Source organism: Silurus meridionalis, chromosome 15 (assembly GCF_014805685.1).
Source record: "Silurus meridionalis isolate SWU-2019-XX chromosome 15, ASM1480568v1, whole genome shotgun sequence".
Lineage (NCBI taxonomy): Eukaryota > Metazoa > Chordata > Actinopteri > Siluriformes > Siluridae > Silurus > Silurus meridionalis.
In genome coordinates this window covers 14,149,105-14,163,125 of record NC_060898.1, presented here as the reverse complement: position 1 = coordinate 14,163,125, position 14,021 = coordinate 14,149,105, and positions in this window count along the sequence as shown.

Genomic DNA, 14,021 nt, shown 5'->3' with positions numbered 1-14,021 from the left:
TTTGTTATACAAATAAACATTGTTTTTTGTTTAAAGACCCCGTAAACACTTCAATGTCTAATAATTTTTTTTAAAAGTATAATTTATGGTCAATTTCATATGTCAGGCTTCACAGGGTCAAAGACCCTTAAAGACCTTACCTTTACCCTTTAACTCTCTGCTTAGGTAGAATCATTTTTGATGCACAATATTGATGTGTGAAAGTAAAAATTGCATTTTGCATTTTACAACCAATTAAAAAGATTCAGAAGTGTGGTATTTTGTATAATCTTGTTTTTTAGGGGTTTTTTTTGTTTTTAATCTATGGTACAGAAGTCCCTTAATTCATAAAGGCTATGATTGATTGGGCTCTGACTATACCTATCAACCAAAATATATATTATGGTGTTAACTCATTAAAATGTAATTAAAATAAATGTTTGCAAAAATGATCAATGTATATCATTGTATGTATGCAGTGTATGTTCCCATAATTTGAAAAATAAAATACAAATTATTAGCAGAGCAATTTGCAATAGCAATTCAATACAACAGTCTACAACAACAACAAAAACTAGGTGTCAAATGTAAAACGCAATTGTAAGTCTGTTTTACATTATATTTCTTGGTTCTAAAGAAACTGTACTCAAGCTCTCAAGATGGGTGATGTGATTGCACACTTAGTTTCCTTACCCACTATCTGTCCACAGCAAGCGATGCTGGGCAATTCGAGTCCTCAACCAGTAGAACACCAAGGACTTATGCAACATTTTTGCACAGCATATACTGCACAAACAATTGTACACATAATGGAACATGCCTGCACTTTATTCTAAACTTTATTCATACTGTGTCTGCCCTGATATCTGTATTCCACATATTATATTTTTGTATTTTATAATTTGATTTATTTTCTTCCTTGTAGCAGTACAGAAGGTGTATGTAAATTCAGTTTTTATGTATGTAAATTCTTCCTTTTATTCAATCAGTTGATGATATACATTGATCATATGCTATCATATGCTAACAAAAACAATGAACAATCTTTCTTTGATCTGTATGTAAATAAATGTACACATTAATTTTTGTGTACATTTATTTACATACAGATCAAAGAAAGATTGTTCATTGTTTTTGTCTTATCATTAATGTTTTATAAAAGTCACTAAAGGCACAACTTTGTTTGTACCACAGTACAGGAAGTTCTGTTTAAACAGTGGCCTGAAGGTGTCGTCCCTCAGGCCATAGATGAGTGAGCTGAGGCAACGTGGCAGGATCAGAACTACAAAGAATGTAAAGAAGCGCATCTGTGGGTATACTGAAAGCGGCAGGCTTCCCAGCAGGGACTCTATATACTCAAAAAGAAACGACATGAGTGAGAGGCCAAGCTGCAATGAGTGCAATATCACAGTGCGCAAGGCCTTCTGGGCAGAAGAGGTGTTAGCAGAGGCCTTCCGGGCCTTTTGCAGGATGGCTACATATGTGTAGAGCAACACAATGGCCACTATGATGAACAGGACAACTTTGAATATCACACTTCTGCCCTGCTGCCAGGGAGCCACCATGAGCTGCGCAGTGGTACACACTGTAGAAGACAAATAAAATGATGGCTCTGAAAGGAGGAAGAGAGCAAACACATCAGTTAGCACATCAGTGAGGCTCAAAACCCACACCACAGCCACAGCCACATACACTCGTGCCGGCGTAGACAACTGGCTGTGCCGCAGTGGAAAGCAGATGGCCGTGTACCTCTCTAGAGACATGACAGCCAGGTTCAGCGGTGCATTTACAAATGTTGATGTAGACAGAATCACAATGCAGGCACAAGCAGCACGTACCACCATAAAATAGAAGGAACCGAGAATGAAGTGCAGCATGGCACTCAACAAGTGGATGGTGTCATTCAGGAGCATGTGGGTAAAGAGGATGTAGCGTGGCGTCTCACGGAAGATTGCTTTGGTGCGCAGGGTGAACAGCATCACTATATTAATATAAATGAAGAGTAAGAGTGTAAACAGCACCAAGAACGTCCTAAATATCTTTTCGCCTGTAAAGGCAACTTTAATGGTCTGCATATCAACAAAGGTCAAAGGGCCAGACATGTTGGCCATCAGTAGTCCTGCAGAAAAAAGACAGAATTTCTTATAGTAAATGTTTTAAAATGTAAAAATCAATCACAAACCTCCACCCAGTGATCACAGCACAGATTAGATTTAATATTACATCGAACAGTGAATGTTCTACAGATATGTTCCGCTATATTTCATGCAGAAAATTAGTTTTTTTCTATTTGTAGGTAGTAATTTTAAATATTATCACTTTATCACTTTTCTTGTTTTATTATGATTGTAAATAAGTTTAAGTTGCCAATTTATATCCAAATTATAATTCTCAAATTAATTATTAAAAAATTATTAAACCCAGAAATGTCATAGAAACACAGCATTAACCAGTATTAACAATAATTACTACATCATTAGTAAAGAGTATTATATAAACCAAAAAATGCAGATGGCAATAAAACTGAACTTTTCAAATATTTAATTATTGACTATTGCCATTTAGGTCGGTTACACTATACATAATATCAATCTTTTCTTCATGTAGATGAGAGGTCCTAGTACAATTTTTAATTAGATAGATAGATAGATAGATAGATAGATAGATAGATAGATAGATAGATAGATAGATAGATAGATAGATAGATAGCATATAAGCAGCTAAAGTATTCTTAAATTAGAATAATCCATAAGTGTAGAAACCACATACAGTATTGTGTGCTACTCACACCTCTGCTCTGTCTCTGGTTGACAAATGCCACTATTTAAATATACCACCTCTCTCTTACGTCAGCATGCCTTGAGAATTTTAAGCACCAAAACATGTGTCAATGAGCATTGTCCCCTAACTCATTAAATTGAAGAGATCATCATTGGACTTTTTTCAAGTTATATCAATGTGCAGCTAGGAATACATTTTGTTAGCAATGTTATGAATTTTTTTTATCCTGTATAATATGCAAGAGTGAAAGGAAAAGTTTATAGGACTGTGGTGAGACCTGCTATGTTGTATGGTTTAGAGACTGATACCAGTGGCAGGCTGTGCTTTTGGTATCTGGGCTTTCAGTGGGAATGTACCCGAATTAATCCACCTCTTAATACGAACACTACAGCGTCACAATTATAGAAACCAAAATAACAACACGTGCCATTACAGAGAGAGAGGCATTTGGCGTTTGGAGAGTGAATAACATTTTACTATAGCAAGAAACCCAGTTAAGACAACTCCAAACCTCTACACTACATGACAAAAACTTTTTTATAAAAATTTTAATAAAATACAACCTACTCACCAGAGATGCATACTCATAATTTGCAGCGCTCCTCAGAGGCTGTAAGCCAGTGGTACTTCTCCTCAGAGGCTGTAAGCCAGTGGTACTTCTCCTCAGAGGCTGTAAGCCAGTGTTACAGCTCGTATTCACTGGTCTGCAAGTGGTGAACAAACCCTTTCCCGGGCTGAGACAAGATATCTAGCTTCGGGGTTGGTGACCTCTCCTCACGATGTCTAGCTTTTCTTGAAAATATAGTTTTTAATATGTCTGAGACCAAATCAATTTCTCTTCCTCCATAGGCATAAAAAGTCTAACTCTGATGTATTAATGTGTGCAGAGCACTACACATGTGTTTTGCCAGTCGAACCTGGCTGAAACTATTCTGGGCAGTGTTTTGTTCTAAACTATAACAGTTTCCCTCTGACCAACCAATCAGAGGACGGAAAAATGCGGACGCTATTCTGGGCCAGCTAGCTGGCTGTGTGGGGCGAATTTTAAATCTGATTGGTTAAAGAAACAGAGCTTTTTCCTAAGGGGACTATGGTAAAAAGCCACCAGAACAGACAATGAAGGCCCTGGGCAGATTAGATTGACATGGCAGCACATAGAGGCTAAAAACTGATTGGACAAAAAAATGTAACATCCAAATACACGTACTGGAAGCAGTGCAGCCAAGAGAAACATTACGAAATGAAGAGAATAAACTTTTGGAAAAAAATTAATACAATTTCATGAAAGAAATATTAGAATTTAGGTTGTAAATGTAAGTCAGTGCTTCTGATAGTGTTTAGGCCAGCATAGAAGGCTTTGCTGGCCCTGACCGCCCGCCACTGCCTGATACATGTTCTTAGCTTTTCTGCACACTTTGGTTGCAAAGAGTGGTTATTTAAATTATAATAGTTTTCCTGTCATCTCAAACCTGTCTGATAGTCATCTTTTGTCCTTTCTAAATCCTACAGAATCCTTGTCTTTAGAAAGGACAAAAGATGACTATCAGACTATTTTGAGATGACATAAACATAAAGAATTGAAAAGGGGAGATATTCAAGTGGTAAATTGAAACATTTCAGAAAAAAATTAAACATGTCTGAGAAAAAAAAACAAAAAAACTTTTGAGAAATAAACTCACAAATTTACAAGAAATAAACTTGAAAGTTTTGTATTTAAAACTCAAACATTTGTGTGTGGGGGGTTCTATCAAGGGAGAAAAACGCATATACACTTTGCATGGTTGGGCAGATGGTTTACTTTTACCTTGGATTTAACAACCAGGAAATACTTATTTTAGCACAGAATCATGAGATTATCATATTGGGGATTTTCAAGTTTTAAACTCAAAACTTAAAATATGTGAGTTTTTCTCATGATATTCTGAGTTTTAAGCCTAAAAATTTTGACTTACAACTTAATACGACCACTACAGCATCACAATTCTGAGTTTTCAACTTTCTGCCAATTCTTTAAATCCCATATTAGCCATAATACGCTGTCATATTATATGCGGGTTTCATCCTTGATAGGAACCCCTTCCAATTGTTTTAGTTTTATATCTCCCCTCTGTTTATTTCTCATTAATTAGTGAGCTTTTTCTTGTAATATTCTGAGTTTCAACTTTGAGTTTATTTTTTTGTTTTTTTCTCAAATATTTCCCTTAAAAAAAAATTTTTTTATTCCATATTGGCCCCATACGCCTTCGTACAAATAAGACACAGAAAACCACAAATGATGCATCCTGGTGGACAAAGTTAAAATGACCTCAAGCTCATTTTGAAGAATGCTACTGTTTATTCGAATACATTTTCTAAATGAACCTGGATAATGCTAATTGGTGGCTTTTTTAAACACAGTTCTAATTTTAGTGGATCTCAGTTATTCACTCACTCACTTTCTGTAAGTACTATTCTTGCTAGTGTTGTGGATATACAATCCTGTCCTGTCGTAAAACAATGAGTGTGAACAGGCATATACCCTGATGATGTACTCAGTCCATATACACCCACATTCACACACTTATTTACACTTGAAAATGTGTCTTAGAGAATCCATCTACTGGTACATTCTTGAAAGGTGGAGAGAAACTAGAGAACCCAGAAGAATCCCATCTTGCATAATCCATCTTCCTCACATACATCATTTAGTCATGAAATTACATAAATAAGAATGTATTCTCATACAGTAGGGAGCATATGATATGCATTATAAGACCACTGATTATTGAGAGCTAATAATTCTTTTATAATGTAGAATTATTTTTTATGCACAATTTTAATGTATGATAGGTAAAACTGCAATCAAAATAAAAAAGAAACAGAAGTGCAGTATTCCGTATAATCTCTCAAAAACAAATTCATCTATGTTACAGAAGTCCCTAAATTCATGAAGGCAGTGGTTGGTTGTGCACTGACTAACAATCAACCAAAATATGTATTATGTAGTTAACTCATTAAAATTGAATCAAATATTTGCAAACATGATTTAATTGTTTTTCTTTCTTATAATTTGAGACAATTAAAATTCATTAGCATTGCAATATTCAATAGCATTACAACAATGTACAAAAATTACATTGTGGCAAATTTCAAATGCAAATGTAAGTCTGTTTTACATTACATTGTATTTATAAATAAAGAACATTTATTACAAAACTGGCATATATGTATATTATATTTATATTATATTTTATATTTTATATATTTTAACAGCACAACGGCACAAATCATGAATGAGAAAAGGTTATGATCGGGCAAATAGTAAAGAGTAAGAGGGAAGCGTCTGTCATGTAGCTGGTATGCAGCATGCTGTAGGAGGACACCTTGTAATTTTTGTAAAAAAAATTTATACAATTTCTCTTTGGCACTAAAGAAATTCCAAAAAAAACATAATTGCAGGTTAGGTCATCTACTGTATGAAATTTTCTATAAAGGGGAAATAGATATCTGAAATGCTGGTGTTTGTAGCAATAATGCTAATATATTAATTAACAGCATAAAGATATCTTAACAAAATCCAGTGAAGAATGTTTACAGTTTTCTGTACTTTGGCATTTAAGTCCTTAATAAGAAAGAAGTAAGTCTGTCAGTTTATTTTACAACTTACTTGCTATGGGGAATTTAAACTTTTGGGTACTTAGGAACCTGTACTCAGGCTCTCCAGAGTGTGATGCGATCACGCACTAATTTCCATTACCCACAATTTGTCCACAGCAAGCAATGCTGGACAAAAAAAATTGCCGCGCTCAACCAGAAGTACACAAAGTACTAGAGTTTGTACAATGATTTTGCACAGCATATACTGAACAAAATTAAAAAATTAAAAAAAGACATTTAAAAGAAAAATTTTTATTGCATGTGCAACTGTGTATGTGACCAATACATTTGAATTTAAATGAAGCTCTAATTTTATTAGTACACTGAGAAAGTATTTTTTACATTTCATAGGACACATTATACATTTTGATGTTAGATTAAATCATTAGAATCTTTACCAGGATCACAAACACCCCATCCTTTGTGTATGTACTGTTTCTACAGAAATACATGTATACATTTATTCACATACAAATCAAAGAAAGATTGTTCATTGTTCTTGTTTTATCATTAGTGTTTTATAAAAGTCACTAAAGGCACAACTTTGTTTGTACCACAGTAAAGGAAATTCTGTTTGAACAGTGGCCTGAAGGTGTCGTCCCTCAGACCATAGATGAGTGAGCTGAGGCAGCGTGGCAGGATCAGAACTACAAAGAAGGTAAAGAAGCGCACCTGTGAGTATACTGAAAGCGGCAGGCTTCCCAGCAGGGACTCTATATACTCATAGAGAAATGACATGAGTGAGAGGCCAAGCTGCAATGAGTGCAATATCACAGTGCGCAAGGCCTTCTGGGCAGAAGAGGTGTTAGAGGAGGCGTTGCGGGCCTTCTGCAGAATGGCCACATATGTATAAAGCAACACAACGGCCACTATAATGAACAACAGAACTTTGAATGCTACACTCCTGCCCTGCTGCCAGGGAGCCACCATGAGCTGTGCAATGGTACACACTGTAGAAGACAAGTAAAATGATGGCTCTGCGAGGAGGAAGAAAGCAAATACGTCAGTTAAAACATCAGTGAGGCCCAAAACCCAAACCATAGCCACAGCCGCATACACTCGCGTCGGCGTAGCCAACTCGGTGTGCCGCAGTGGGAAACAGATAGCCGTGTACCTCTCCAGGGACATGACAGCCAGGTTCAGCGGTGCATTTACAAATGTTGATACAGACAGGATCACAATGCAGGCACAAGCAGCACGCACCATCATAATGTAGAAGGAACCGAACATGTAGTGCAACAAGGCACTCAATAAATGAATAGTGTCATTCAGAAGCATGTGGGTAAACAGAATGTAGCGTGGCGTCTCACGGAAGATGGCTTTGTTGCGCAGGGTGAACAGCATCACAATATTAATGTAAATAAAAAGTGACAGTGTAAACAGCACCAAGACCGTCCTTAAGACCCTGTCCCATGTAAACGCCAGTTTGATGGTCTGCATATCAACAAAGGTTAAAGGGCCAGACATGTTGGCCATCAGTATTCCTGCAGAAAAAAAAACAGAATTTCTTATAGCAAGTGGTTTCAGAATGCAAAAAAAAAAACAATCAAAAACCCTACCAGTGATCACAGCACAGATTAGTTTTATGTTTACGTTAAAATATACAAACAGTGAATGTCTAGAGATGTACATTGAATCTACAGATATGTACCAATATATTTAATGCAGAAATGTGTGTTTTTTATTTGTGGGCAGTACTTTTATATATTATCATTATTATCTCCACTTTAAAAAATTCCAATCACAATTTTATTATGATTGTAGGTCAAATTAACGTTACCATTTTTTCATACATATACTACTTTCTTAAATTATTGCTCTTAAGATTAAACCCAGAAAAATGACGTCACAAAAATCTTAGCACCAAAACATCAGACAGAATTAACTAGTATTGAGATTAATAAGTGGCTGGTTAATGTTTATTTAACTATTTATTTACAGACTATTGTAATTTGGATTGGTTACACTACAAACACTACCAGTCTTTTTTCAGCATTTAATGTAAATCAGAAATTCTAAAAAAATTAGTACTGTTTATAATTAGTGCTGTAAATAATTCAAACATTCAAAGAAACCAAGTAAGTAAATAAAAAAGGACAATTTAAACAAGCAGCATGTAAAGATATATAAAGATATAAAGGACTAACTAGCTGCTTTCCTTTCATAATAGGTCTCAAAATTATGCTTCAATTTAAGTGCAGGCAGGAGGTAAAACAGTTATTCCTGTGAATAAACAACTCATTATCAATTCAATGCACAAAAGGCTTATCAGTTATACATATTGTCTACTTAGCTTCTTTAAAATAGAATTTCAGAGATTAAAAAAACAACCAATTGCCTGTTTGTCCAAATGTAAAAATATTTTTTACAGCTCTAGTTAAAAAAAATTGTGTTGTAAAGTATACAATATAGTATAAATTATATTGTTATATATATATATATATATATATATATATATATATATATATATATATATATATATATATAGTTCTTTAACAGGATACATACAATTAAAAAGTCATGTTACATCTACATACATATACACAGTATAAACCAAACTAGAAAGGATAAGTATAACATATAAGCATCAAAAATATTCTTAAAGTACAAAAATCTAGAAATGCAGAAGCCACATACAGTATTGTGCGCTACTCACGCCCTTGCTCTGTCTCTGGGTGACAAACGCCACTATTTAAATATACCACGTCTCATTTACATCAGTGTGCCTTGAGACTTATCATCAAAAATATCGGTCATTTATATTGTCCTATAACTCATAAGAGTGGAAGAGATCATTAATGGACTTTTCTGGAGTTATATCTATCTCCAGGTAGGATTATATTTTGTTAGGAATGTTGTGACAAATCTTTTATGTTTAGAAAAACATCTGGTCTTTTGTTCCAAACTCAGTTTCACTTTCTCAATTGTGTGAGAAAATCATATTCTCACTGGGCAAGAAAGATTAATTACTCTGTTTGAAAGATTAGTTAATGTAATAAATTCATTCCCATGTGCAGATTTTCAGGACTGTAGGGACAGTGATATGCTTTTGTGAGAATAAGATACAGTATGTGAGGTGACATTTGTTTAATAAATAAACTCTGATGCTAATGAAAAACTGGAGATGTGCTCCTGACTTTCTTTCTATTCATTATATGTTTACTTTATTAAGGGATTATCATTCTTGAGATCATTTATAATCAATGTTGGCCCTTTTTATTTTTACTAAAAACATTTGTTAGCTGAAGAATCCAGAAGATTCCTATTTTTGTGTACAGATTCACATACATCATTCAGTTATCAAATGAGTAAGCACATGACATTATGCATTATAAGATCATTAATATTAAGACCAGAAGATTATTTTATAATGTAGAACACTCAATCTTATGATACAGGAGGGCAGTATTTCATACAATCTCCCAGCATTGTTTTCATCCATGTTTCTGAAGTCCCCTTATATTATAATATAAAAATTAATTGATTGATGATTGGTGATTGATTTCTCTCCTATTATAAAAATCAACTATATCATATTATAGAGTTTACTCTTGAACATTTTATTCAAATGCTTATTTTTCAAAAATAAATCATCAAAACTCAATACAAGTGCAATATGTCAACTATGTATACATAGATATAGTTTAAGATTAACTATATACAATGGCTGCCAAAGTTACAATGCAGATTTCTGTTTTATATTGAAATTTCCAAGTCTAGTGTGTTTCTGCCAGGCTAAATGCCATCCTTTCACTTTAATTTACTTTTAGATGTTAACTTTGTTTGTTTACTTGGTTTTGGTCACTGATTTCTTTCTCACTTATGAAAATTTATATTGTATTTAGTTTTGTTTTGCAACTTTTACAATGTAGCATAAATTTACCTAAAAAAACTACATAAAAAAAAGTAAAATTATACCTAGTGAGTTGGGAATTGGAAAAAAAAAAAGAAGTGGTGTAAATGACACCCTAACATATAGCAAAAATTTATATCGTATGTATATATAAAACAAGAGAGTATTAATACACATAACACAAATGACACAACAAAAAGTGAGACAGGACCAGGATACAATCCGTGGTTCCTTGGTAAAATGTTCTTCAGTTGTCAGGGTTCTCAAAGCTGGCACTGCTTAAGAGGGATATGTCATAGCAGAGTCAAGAAACAGACTGAGCGATGACATCCTAGGAGAAATAGCCAAAGTCTGGAAGCAAAAATAGCCAATATGGTCAAGGCCATGATTGTAAAGAAAACAATGTTGTTGAACAACAGAGGTGAAGAGAAGCTGATATCAGTAGAGTATTAATAAGTAGAGGCACCAATATTAACAAAGCTAGAAGGTCTAGCGGAGACAATATCAAGAAAGCCAGGAAGTGGAGAGGAGACATCAGTAAAGCCAAAATGTGGAGTGAAGACAATTAACCAAGGACATGGTGACTAAACAACATCATTGATTTCTGCGGACTGCCTACACTCTGACATACCCAGGAAAATTCAACGTTAGATGACAGTTGGTTAGTCTTCATTGAGGATTAGCACATTGCTGCAACGTGTCACAGTAATGAGTAAATTACCACTGAACAAAGGTGTGCTGCAATACTTCATGTATAATATATCAAATATCAAATGTTTTAAAGAATCAGGAGAAATCTCAGTGCGCAAGGGAGAAATTTACTACTCAATGCTTGTGATTTTTGGGCCCTCAGGTGGCAGTGCATTAAAATCAGGCATGATTCTATAACAAGAATAAGGAAATCACTGCATGGGCTCAGAAACAATGCCAGAAAACATTGTCTGTGAACACAGTTTACCATGTCATCCACAAATGAGGGTCAATTGTCTATCATGCAAAGAAGAAGCCATATGTGAACATGATCTAGAAACACTACCTTCATCTCCATCTTCTTTGAGTCGAAGCTCATTTAAAATTGCCTCAGTCCATTTGGAAAACTATTTTGTAGTCCCATGAATCTGCCTTGAGGGACCATCTGGCTTGTTATCAGTATTTAGTTCAAAAGCCTGCATCTTTGATGGTATGGGGGTGCATTAGTGCCTATGAAATAGGTTTTCACATCTGGAAAGGCACCATCAATGCTGGAAGGTATATACAGGTTTTAATTCAGATGTGTTTTTTAGAGAAGGACTTGCATATTTGAAGCAAAATAATACTAAATCACAGCTCTTCAGTAGAAAAGTTGACCTCCCTACTGGTAATTGGTATGCAATATACACAAATCAATATGAAAAATTTACCTTTGTAAATCTATTTTTTTGTTTGGATTGGTTTAATATTAACTTTATAAAAAGCCTGATAAACAAATTAGATTTTCCATGCCAAAGTCAGTTGTGGCTGACTCAGCTTACACACAACAAAATGTTTTTAACCTGCCTCAGTCTTGTGGGACCATAATATGAACTTGGGATTGACTTAATAAACTACTGCATGGTTATGAAATACAAGAGGGAATATATTTTGCTTTGTGTTATTAACAGAAAAGCTGTCTTTCATCAGTGTATATCTCTAGAGTCAACGCTAAAAAAACTCCCAAGTTCCATGCAATTATTAATCCTATTAATTATTAATGCTTGCCTGTTTGTGTTTGACTTTGTTTTGACAAATGCTGCCTGTAAATATCAGGAAAAAATCACAATAATGCATGGTGCAAGTTTTTGTATTTAAATTTGGCTTTATTTATCTAAAGAAAAACAGTTCAACAACAACAACAACAAAATTGTTTTCATAATCCTAATGTTCTCTGCCAACCAAGACATGTTGATATCTTCAAAACCTAAACACAATCCAACTATTGTGATCCAATGATTCATCCTTTTAAGGAGATTGTATTTAAAATGAAGAATTATGTAAAAGCCACTTCAATAATAGCCTATATTTCTGCCAAACAATATCTTTGCAAATACACACCAATATCTGAATAATATAAAAGAAGCCTGTTATTTTGAACCTATAAATGAACCTTCATTTTTAGAAATACAACTATGATTTTCTGTAACTATCTCCTCTAGATCAGAACAGTAACTTTATGTAACATTAATCGTAATTCTTAAAACTTTACTGAATTTACTTTACTTTTACTCTAAACTGCAGAGTAGGAAAATGTATCATTTGAACCTGTTGTCAATGTTTGTCACTTCAGCTACAGTATATTATTATTCCTAGTAATTATTTACACTTCTTCTGTAACACACCCTAAAGCAGAACAGTTTGTCAAACCTGAGATTTTACTGAAAATGGTTCATTTCCTTCAACATTTTCTCTCTGTGGAGAAACATTGAAACCAGTTTATCTTCCTTGTTACTTTATCTTCTTTTGTCTGATTGAGGACTGTCAAGAAAGACACAACTTCATTTGAAAATAATTCTTCCCTTGAGTAGTTGTGAAAGTTTTTAGCAGCAGTTCATTGCAAATAATTTTGCTTGTAGATGCAGTAGTGTAATAGAAAAATAGCTGACCCAGCTGTAATGATATGCATAGTGTTTGTTCTAAGGGACTCATTCATTGAAAGAAGCATGTTCAAAACAATACCAGTGTGGAGTTCAATTATTATTCATTCTTTGAAAAAACAGGTGTCATTAATTATCCTTTATTATAGAAGAAAGCACATGTTTCACACATTTTTATAAAATATATTGCATTTTGAATTGCTAAGAAAAAAATGGCCATTCCAAACATTGTTCTAAGAAACAATGCAATTTGATGCAACGGTTGGAATGGGGAAAAGGTATAAAGAAGTACATCAAAAGCTCAGCTAAATTGATTTTAAATGCTTTATAGCAACAAAAACCCAAAATGTGAAAGAGAATAAGCAACTAATCTTAAACGAGCCAATCATAATCTCTAGGAAAATCAAAGATGATCTCAAATTAAGTTTCATTGAAGCTAAGCTATCAGCAAGAAGCCCAAAGACTAATGTGCAGAATCAGTTAAAATTTGCCACGGAACACATCAAGTGGTCAAAGAGAAATGGCATAACATTCTGTGGTCAGATTAGAGTATTAATGTTACTTTTGGGTCTAATGGTCATAGACAGTATTTCAAAAAACCTCCAGGTAATGAATTCAAGCCACCGTATACTAAGAAGACATTAAAACATGGAGGCAAAAATATCATGGTATGGGGAAGTTTTACATACCATTGTGTTAAGCCTATTGATATTACCACCAAAAATCATGTATCAGTTTAAATAAATCTAAATACTTGGAGATTATTTTGCCTAATAAAGAGGAAATGCCCCTGAAATGGGTGTTTTTAACAAGACAACAACCAAACACACAAGTAAACAAGCAACCGCTTGGTTTCAGACAAAAATTATTAAGGTAATGGAACAGCCAGCACAGTTCCCTGACCTCAAGCCCATATATATATTTAAAAAAAAAAAAAAAAAAAACGCAGGGTGAGATTAAAAAAGCAGTTTCTGATGCAAAACCAAAAAATGAACATAAGCTGTAGAATCTGGTATTCACCCTGGGCTGAAGGTGTCAGAAGTCAGTTGCCTTGACGCAGCAGTTATTACAAACAATGGTTATACAACTAAATATCAGTTCAGAAACTTTAAGTAAATATGAATCTTGAAAAAAAAGTTTATAAGTGTTTGAGGAGAAAAGTT